The sequence below is a fragment of the Aplysia californica genome, unplaced genomic scaffold (genome assembly GCF_000002075.1).
Source record: "Aplysia californica isolate F4 #8 unplaced genomic scaffold, AplCal3.0 scaffold00539, whole genome shotgun sequence".
Taxonomy (NCBI): Eukaryota; Metazoa; Mollusca; class Gastropoda; order Aplysiida; family Aplysiidae; genus Aplysia; species Aplysia californica.
The window spans coordinates 337,355-344,096 of record NW_004797809.1 but is presented as its reverse complement, the minus strand read 5'-3'; the positions used below and the strand labels follow the sequence as shown (position 1 = coordinate 344,096).

General features: G+C 41.9%; 1 protein-coding gene across 1 annotated transcript in view; it reads right to left on the bottom strand.

Moving 5' to 3' along the window:
- LOC101846086 overlaps window positions 1-6,742 on the bottom strand; it is a 68,985-nt gene that overhangs the window by 50,260 nt on the left and 11,983 nt on the right. The gene's annotated exons all lie outside the window — the stretch shown is intronic.

Below are 6,742 nucleotides of genomic sequence, written 5' to 3'. Positions count from 1 at the left end.
CCCCCCAACCCCCCTTTCCCCACAGAGACATTGAAACATTATAATAAAAAGACATGAATTTCGGAAGCGGGTTTGGACTCTGCTCAAGCAATTAGAGTGTTCCGACCTTGAGCAGGCATAAATAGACCATTCACCATACAAAACACCTGCTGACCTTTCACGGAATGGGATGAGTGTGTCATGATTGCAAATATTTATTTATTCATTTATTTTTTTGTACGGCGCTCGCATCTGCATAAAGTCATATGAGCGCGCGGTACACATTAAACATTTTCAGTCGGTAAGAAATTTTGAATTTTGCCCGGGTGGTGGCCGAAGTCCACTCTGATCGATTTTAGACCACCAAGGGATCTTTAACGTGCGCAACTTGCACACGGGGCTTCCGAGAATTTTCGCCCATGTCCGAGAAGGCTAGGAGTAGATCATTCCTACTAGAAAATCAGGGGTGTGGCTGAAAGACAGTAGTAAGAAAGGGCCAAGGAGTAGCAGTAGACAGGCTGCAGAGCCCTTTTGCACCCTCCGGATGAGGGGGCAAAAGAGGTGAAGGGGTGTGGGCAGAAAGCGGAGACGAAAGCAGACGACAGAACATTGCTAGATAGCAGGAAATGAGGTGAAAGGAGACAATTTTAGAGAAAAACATTTTTCCGTCGCTACCCGGATTCGAACCCGGGACACCTTTGAAAGAGAAGCGAACACCGTAACCTCTAGGCCACGACAGCCTCCTGCAAATATTTTACACCACCTTCAGCATGGGTCTCAACTGAGAATTTAAAAAAAGGAGGAACTTTCCGTGGGATCCTACGTATACATCCAGGCGAGTCAAAAGTAGTGAAGCTAGGAAAAGTTTCAAACCTTGCTGTGACAGTGGAAGACACTCCCCTGGAAGAAGTGGACTCCTTTACCTACCTTGGAAGTGTCATCGATGGTAAAGGTGGAACCGAGGCAGATATTAAAGCAAGAACCGCCAAGGCAAGGTCAGCCTTCAAGCAATTATTAAAAGTCTGGAAAGCAAGCAACATCTCACTGCGCACCAAGATTCGACTTTTTAACTCCAACGTCAAGTCTGTGCTCCTCTACGGCTGCAAAACTTGGAAGACAACGAAAACAGAACTGAATAAAGTCCAGACTTTCATCAACAGATGTATGAGGAGTATTCTAAGAATTAAGTGACAGGATAGAATAAGAAATGAAGAGCTGTGGGAAAGGACAGGACAAAAGGATATAGAAGTAGAAATAGGACGAAGAAAGTGGCGATGGATGGGACACACCTTAAGAAAGCCCAGCGGAAACATCACAAGACAGTCACTGCAGTGGAACCCACAGGGAGCACGAGGCAGGGGTAGGCCACGGGAAACATGGAGGAGATGCGTGGAAAGGGACATGAGAGAAATGAAGCTCACTTGGAACGAGCTTGGAAGGATGGCTCAGGACAGAGATAAATGGAAGGGGCTTGTATGTGGCCTATACCCTGCCAGGGGTGAAAGGCATTGATGATTGACCTGGAATCGAACCCGGGACACCTTTGAAAGACAAGCGAACACCGTAACCTCTAGGCCACGACGGCCTCCTGCAAATATTTTACACCCCCTTCAGCATGGGTCTTGACAGAGAATTTTTTAAAAGGAGGAACTTTCCGTGGGATCCCGACAGAAGACCATTTTCGCGAGACACCCATTATTATTATTTATACTGTTCATTAAACCCTAGAATGCTGAAATAAAAACCATCAATTTATCAAAGCATGGTTATTCCCTACCAAATTGAGGGGTTGGAAGATCATCTCAAGTCTCTGGGTTCCTTTGACACATATCCGTTAGGGCCAATCCAGTCCCCAGAGTTTTTAGTACAGGTTTTACGGCGCTCGCAACTGCATTTGGTCACATTAGGGCGCCAGAAGATTAGAGGAGTTATAAGGGAGTAACAAACATAAAATAAAAGAAGAAGGGGAGACAAGGACGATATATGTTTCATAGGAAATAAGAAGCAAACCACACCAGAGCACCCGCCAACCACCCACGCCCCCAGAGTGAGATGCTGTATCCCAGCAAAAGGACGAAGACACTCCAATAATTAAATAACATTAAAATTTATGGAAGTGCGTATTTTGGGCCACATTTAGCCCAAATACGCTGACCACGCTCCCACCCTTTTTTCCACAAACAAAACAAAACTGATTTTAAAAATAAAAAATCTTTTTTGGGCAACCCGTTTTTTTCCCGAAACGGTTATTGACCTTTACAATCGAAGAGCTAATTTCGCTTTCATCTCATTCTGTTTTGTTTTGTGTGTGTTTGTGTTGAGAGGAGCACATCGACACAATAATGGTCAATTAGTGCTGGGGAAAAGTAAAACTGACAGACTGACACCCCCCACCCCCCAAAAGACCAAAAAAACAACAAAACAACAACAGCAAAAAAAAACGAAAAAAAATAAATATAAAAAACAGAGGGAAAGTTAAAAACTAGGACTTTTCTTTGTTAGAATTTAACCTACTGTTAATGCTTGCAGTATCGAGTACAGCTTAGCCGGAAACGTTACCATTCGTCTCGATTTTAAGTTAAGACACTCCAATTGAGGCCCTGCCCGCTCCTGCCCAGCCGCTCCCCCCCCCCCAAACGCCAACAACACCAATAAGAAATAAAACATATTTTTTTAAAACATGTTAATAAAAAGGCCAATAAAAACTTGTGTAATCCCAAGAATCGAACCCTTTATTCACGCACTGAAACAGCAGAAAAACAGAGAAAAAGAACAGCGTCCCGAGAAATGCTGTACAGCCTCTCTTTTACAATAGATCTTTTGCCAGTCCCGAACAAAGCCCACATTTAAAAAATACGCAAATGAAAAGTTTTAGTTTGTAAAGGCTGTGCTCGGAGTTTTGAACATAATGGTATAATCTTTGTTGTGCTGCATTCCGCTTTGTCCACGACTGGCAAAAGATGGTGAAAGAAAGATGGAGCTACGTTAGCTCAGTTGGCATCATGCTGGACTAAGGAGTGGAAGGGTCTGGTTCGAATCCAAAACGGGGCACTGTATTGGGTGAATTAAGGTTTTCCGCCTATTCGCTCTGGTCCTTTCAGGTATGGGCGTTGTATTAGGAGGTCCGGCCGCCTATATAAGCGTACACTGTTCCAAGGACACAGCACCGGACCGAGCTAAGGCTCGAAATCCCGAACCCGCAATCTCACGATTACGAGTCCGGTACCCTAACCACAAGGTTAATGTTGAACGGTAAAAGAAAGACTTTGTAGCATAGCAACAGTTATGTTCATCAACATGAATTTCATATCATTGTGTTTTGTGGCTTTGTATGCAACGCAATATGGTCACATAAATGCTGAATATTATTAGAGGTGTTACAAGAGAGTAACAAATAAAAGGAAGAGAGAAAAGCACGACAGAAGTTTCATAGTACTTATAGGAAAGAACGAGCGAACCACACCAGAACACCCCAAAACCACCCACGAACGACTCTACGGCATAACGGCGATTATATTTATCAACATAATTTCCGTTTTTATTACACGACGTAATGTATGTCCCTCAGAATGTAAAAGAAAAATATTACGGTAGACATCTGTTGAACTGTCGAAAAGAAAGTGGTCTTGCAGATGTTTTTATTTTCAAAATATTAACAACATCGCGTTACTTGTTCAATTGAAGGCATCTCTACAAGACCAAAAAAATTGATGGCCAGTCCATGACTTAAGAGGTCAGTATGCTCAGTCAGAACAGTGGGGTCTTGGGAAAGAACACGTTATTGCAAACGAAGGAGGAAAATCAGAAAAAAAAAAGAGTTTTCGACAAGTACACGTGTGGACACAACACGATAATTTACATGTCGAAAATCGAGTTCTGACGTCATTCAAAGGGGGCTTGACCGAGAACCTGATTAAAATTTTACTTAGTCATGGTACGAAAGTTGAACCTCGCAGTTGCACATCCAACGTTGCCAAACCGTAAGAATTTCCCGAAAGCATTTCACGTCCATTCCATATAAATTCAGGTTGTATTTTACTGCATTATCAGACAATTGCGGTTCGTCGGTCGCCTGATGAAATCGAGAATTCCACACGAAGCAAATTTTACAGGAGAGGGAAAACACTGATTTCCTCCGTCATTTTGGAGTTCAAGAAATAAACTAAAAGGATAAATCTAGTCAATTATCTTTTAGAAATAAGACTGTAGTACTTTTTTAAAAACCGTAAATGTTCATTTTTTCGGAAAAGAGAGGGATTCACGATTTTTCATATATTCGAATCTCGCCTGATGCGGTCGTGAATTCCACACACGATTTCATCAGTAGGCTTGATGAAACGCGGAGTCGTATTCACAGTTATTACGCAGTATGTTTTCTCTTTAGAGGTCCTAGTATGTTTAATAATATATGAAAGCACGGAATACTGATATACAAAAGATTCTAAAAGACCAATTTAAAACTGAGTATGAAGTTGCAGGCTGAGTGAAACAGAAAGCTATTCATTACTTTACCACTATAAACATCTATCATTCTTACATGAAAGGGATATTGTATGTACTTTTCGAAATCATACTGCTTCATTTGCCCTCTCTCTCTCTCTCTCTCTCTCTCTCTCTCTCTCTCTCTCTCTCTCTCTCTCTCTCTCTCTCTCTCTCTCTCTCTCCTCCTCCTCCTCCTCCTCCTCCTCCTCCTCCTCCTCCTCCTCCTCCTCCTCCTCCTCCCTCTCCTTCTTCTTCTTCTTCTTCTTCTTCTTCTTCTTCTTCTTCTTCTTCTTCTTCTTCTTCTTCTTCTTCTTCTTCTTCTTCTTCTTCTTCTTCTTTTCTTCTTCTTTCTCCAGTTGTGGGTAAATGTAGGTCTATGATACAGTGGTGGGGAACTGCTTGTTACATTTTCCTTGTCTCTTGAATTTAGAAGGCTCTCCCACTCTTCGTTGGAGTTCGGTTTGCAAAGGATTTCTCCTTATGTATACCAGTATTACCAGAGGCTTCCTATTGCATTAACAGTTTGGTCTTCTTTTTGTCTACCCGACCAGACAGTTTTGTGGACTGCAATTTTGGCAAAATCATGGAGGAAAATGTGATCCACAAATTTCACTTTATAGGGTCTTCGGTGATATAATTATATAGGTTTCAGTTCTGAAAATGGCAACATAATCTAATAGGCTGTAAATTTGTGTGTGTTTTTTAAGCCGCTGCTCCATGACGCCGTGCATACTATTTACTTGCATTTGAGTGTGGCCTTCAATACGTTTTTGTATTCAATTTCTGTGTTTGATTCAGTGGAAAAGGCACCCACGGCATTATAAATAGATGCAATTTTGTGCTGATACTCCCCCCCCCCCACACACACACATGCACACCTGTAGCTGTATAAAATTATATTGTTATAACCGTCCATGCATTTGTGCACGTTGAAAAAAAGTATATCAAACAACTTGTGAATTCATTTTCAATCAAACCAGCTTGTGTCTTGTGTCATAAGTAATAGGTGACATCAAACGAGGTTGCATTGAAGATTATGTGCATGCTTTTGGAACTAGAGCTGGAGGAATTGATAGACAGTGCCAAAAGTACATCCTGAAGATTCATGCAAATCATCTCAATGTCTTCTTGCTCAAGAGCTAAGGTTCTACTCTACCCATGGGGTGCCCTTTCTTTGTCCTTTTCTTTTCTAACATGAGATTCCCAGTTAGTCTGACTGACGTTGTCAAGACTCAAAACTCCCCAACAATTCACATTGATCTGTTTTGGCTCATAGATCGACATGTTCTTTTCATCTAGCACATATTTGAGTAGTCTGACATATAAGGCAGATTGTCCCTGGCCTGTGAAGGCTGTTTCGTAAAACCAATAAAGCTAGCCGATAGATTACAAAATCAGGGATCAAGGAACAGTTTTCCAGAACTTTGCTGGCAATAATGGGAGGGAACCTTCGGGAGCATGTCCACAGATGTGAACAACTCCTTGGCTTGCACAACCCTTGTGGATTGTTTGGTAGCGCAGCTTTGTTGGGCTCTTCTAAAGCACTCTTTACAAAGTGCTGGAGGATCCAGGTTGTCATCAACAAGAGCCTGAGGAAGTTCCTCAGGATCAGATGAACAGATAGAGTCACTAAATAGGAAGTATTAAGAAGAACATTTTCAGACAGAAGAAAGCAATGGAGATGAATTAAGACTGAGCATACCATCTGGAAATCAGGCAGCTACACAACAAAGAAAGTTTTAACTTGGAGTGCACAAGTTAAACGACCAAGGGCAGGAAAAGTCGCAGAGAATGATGAACGGAAAAGTGGAAAGACGTATGAAACATATGAAGAAGTTAGCCCAGGGTAGGGAATAATGGAAAGTGTTTGTCCGTACGGGGTGAGCCAGTCGATGATGAAACTGGCATGGGCTCTTCTATAGCAAATGAGCCAGGTCACAGATGTCAACATCCTGCAAACTTTGATCTTCTGGTCACCCTGTTTCAGATAATAAACCCAAGTGAGCGTCTTTCAGCCAGGAGTATTGCATTTACTTTAAATGTACTCTTTCGTGGTGAGAAAACCGTTCACATAGGTCTTTCTGTCTCTCCGTGTCAAAGTCCAAACAGGGACAAAGATAGTTGTTCTGGATTTGTCTTTTAAAAGTGAGTAGTCATTTGGTTGAGTAATCACATTTGGCTTTCAGTTCATTAGTTTTTTTTCAATAGTAGTTCTATCTCTTGATTTGTATTGCTTATTGCTGGTCTCTCTCTCTCTCTCTCTCTCTCTCTCTCTCTCTCT